The sequence below is a fragment of the Phalangium opilio genome, unplaced genomic scaffold (genome assembly GCF_054372755.1).
Source record: "Phalangium opilio isolate 3A_F unplaced genomic scaffold, DU_Popi_V2 ptg000090l_1, whole genome shotgun sequence".
Classification (NCBI taxonomy): Eukaryota; Metazoa; Arthropoda; class Arachnida; order Opiliones; family Phalangiidae; genus Phalangium; species Phalangium opilio.
In genome coordinates this window covers 1,488,018-1,491,101 of record NW_028324195.1, presented here as the reverse complement: position 1 = coordinate 1,491,101, position 3,084 = coordinate 1,488,018, and the positions used below count along the sequence as shown (strand labels likewise).

Genomic DNA, 3,084 nt, shown 5'->3' with positions numbered 1-3,084 from the left:
CTAACTGTCAGAAATCAGTGGGTGTAATTAGTGATATTTATAACAATAACTTACGGGACGAGAATTTATCGAGGCTCCTGCCTCTGTTAATCCTGTCTCCATTTAGGCATAATTTAAAAACTCATTTCAAGTTATTTTTCAGTGCTATTTTAGTGCATTTCACTTGAATTTTTTTGGGGTTTTTTTAGGCTTTTTCTATAAATTACATTTTATGGTTCTTAAGCACATCGTTCCAATTTTAAATAGGCGTTAATTTATATGCTCCTAAGAGTAAATAAACTGGAACCTCTCGTTAAAGGGATGTACAATCCGTTATGTATGGGCGGGGCCTATATCAAACTTATCTTCCACCAAATATAGCTCTACTGAGCATGCGTGAAGTTCGTAGCATTATCAGAATGGGCATCTACCCTAGAAACAGACGTTCAAGCAGACGACAGCCTAATCACTACTCCAGGAAATAGTAACACTACTACTAAAAAATATAGTTCTTGAGTCTTATAGACACGCCCATACATAACGGATTGTACATCCCTTTAATCTTTATACAAGGGGGTTTGAAGTATTTGTTACGTAATTAAGGGGCCTGGGGAGTTCTTTTCTTACGAGGGCTTTTCTAAATGGGAAGGTTTATGCGATACGGAATTTGTGAACGGCCCCAACATTCTTAAATGGGTAAGATTAAGATGTGTTTTATTATTATGTTTTGATTTAGTGCAATTATACGTATCATTTCAATCCCTACCATAATATACAAAAATTAGTGAAATCTCTTTTTAATCAGATACGTAATTTTATTAGTTTAGTTTGTTGAATGACCAGCATGGCCAAGTATTTTTTTTTCTCAAAACTAGAGCATACGATATTTGCGTGATGACTTTAACAAGTGAATGGGTTCAGTCACCCAAACATAATTTCCTGCAAACTCTTCCTACATTTTTTGCCAAAAACTTTCTTCCTCCATTTTTTGCGCAAAACTTTCTTCCTGGCATGAGAACGACGACGATTATCTTTAAAATTTCCAATAATTATTTCCGCTACGAGTGCCACTGTCGCTAATGCCAGTCCTACAAAGAATAGCTTTGATGCTTCAAAAATAATTTGTATGCCAAGTGGACTCCAAGTATCAGTTTGCACTGGTTGCTCAAACAGTTTACTTCGATTAAAATTACGTTCACGTAGTACACGGGTGTCCTGACTAGTTTCGTGGAAGAGAAGAGCTCTGAAATACAAAATTGTTAGGTCAAGAAAACAATAGGCCTATTTAAAACTATTTTAGATTTGCACGAAACTTGAAAAGCTTATATAAAGATACATTCTGACTTTCTGGTTGTTATGACCTGGAATAGAAGGCATCCCAGTGTATAAGAAGGATGAATGTCGGAAATGATGAACCTTGTACAACTTTATTTTCCAGTTTTAATTGCTTTTAGTTTTATCATAAGTAAATTTTTCTATATAAGTATCCTACGATGGGTTTTTTTTCACAAAAAAGAAGTCATTATGGGACGCGACGTCTTTTAATAGACTGGAATTACTCGGCAAATATTGTTACCAATCGAAGTTGTATAATACTTAAATCACAAAATGTAGAGTAGACCATAGGATAAAAATTAAAATTTTTCAAGTGCATATGTTTAATTGAAAAAATTAAATGTGTGTTGGGCACATTTGAAATTGCTAAAACTATATCTGGAAAAGGTTTTATGTTACCACACGGTAATTACTTGTTAAGTATTGTATAATTTATGAGTGTTTTTGCAAAAAAATAAGGTAACATGAATGAAATTTTAAGAAAATATTTACATACACTGTATTGAATTTTTCTTTCAAATGAGAATTTGCCCCTTGTTTGAACATAATTCCAAATGGTATGTCATTTGAAGGCTCTGCAATATGAACGTAATAATTTTTTTTCTTCGCAAAAAGCTTGCCCTTTATTTTATCAAGTAAGAACAAGATACGTGAGTAGTGTGCCACAAGAATCATTTGTTCATCCATGAAAAATTTAATGAACATTTCAAAATCTTCATGATTTTCGTAAAATTCTTCTTCCAAGAAAGTTATCTCCATACTTTCTTCAAACAATTTGCAGAGCGGTAAGAGCTAAAAAGTCATGGATTTAGTGAATAAATAAATTTTTACATCTATTTTTTTTCCTATGTAAATATGTTTAAACGACTTTAGAAGCCCAATACCGGACAAAACATCCGAAAACTGTCTCGAATTTAGCGACTGAGCTTTATACTGCGAAAGAAAACTGGGCTCTTGTCCCGATTTTTGGAATAAAAAAGTTCTCATTTTAACAGTCGCCTTTATGATCACAGTATCAACGGAATTTCATGCAAACGACTAACTACAACTGAGCATCAGCGCATTATCTGCATTGAATATTACATAACCATAGGCAGATTAAAACTACTTCAGCAAAATATCTAAGATAATAATAAATTGCAAAAATATATATCTAGGATTCTGATGAATTGCATGCATACATACCTAATAGCATGGTAAATTACATGCAAACATATCTAGGAACATGGTAAATAGAACCGGAACAGGAAAATATGGTCTCGCTGATTTGGTCGCGGGACTAATTGGTCTCACCGATTTGGTCTCGTGATTTTTTGGTCTCGAGCCTTTTTGGTCTCGGTACCATTTGGTCTCGTGATTTTACGGTCTCGGGACTATTAGGTCTCGAGATTTTTTGGTCTCGGGACAATTTGGTATCATGATTATTTGGTCTCGGGACGGTTTGGTCTCGTGATTATTTCGTTACCTAATTAGTGGCCACCTTTTCCAAAACAATGGTCCCAATAATTCGTTGCCAGCTTTTCAAAAAGAATGGTCCCAATAATTCGTTGCCACCTTTTCCAAAACAATGGTCCCAATAATTCGTTGCCACCTTTTCCAAAATAATGGTCCCAATAATTCGCTGCCACAATTTCCAAAATATTCTCCTATTAATTAGCTTCCACCTTTTCCAAAATATCCTCCTATTAATTAGCTGCCACCTTTTCCAAAATATTCCGAGCACATTGGGCTAACTATGAAATAGCCACTGGTCTGGATAAAAAGGATGAA

The 3,084-nt window shown here is 34.4% G+C and overlaps 1 long non-coding RNA gene across 1 annotated transcript; it reads left to right on the top strand.

The window, feature by feature from the left end:
- The first annotated feature begins 950 nt into the window (after positions 1–950).
- Positions 951–2,407, top strand: LOC149644578 (uncharacterized). Its single transcript, XR_016371971.1, has 3 exons — positions 951–1,871; positions 1,930–2,099; positions 2,188–2,407. It is a non-coding gene; the product is annotated as an uncharacterized LOC149644578 (long non-coding RNA).
- The last annotated feature ends 677 nt before the right edge of the window (positions 2,408–3,084 follow it).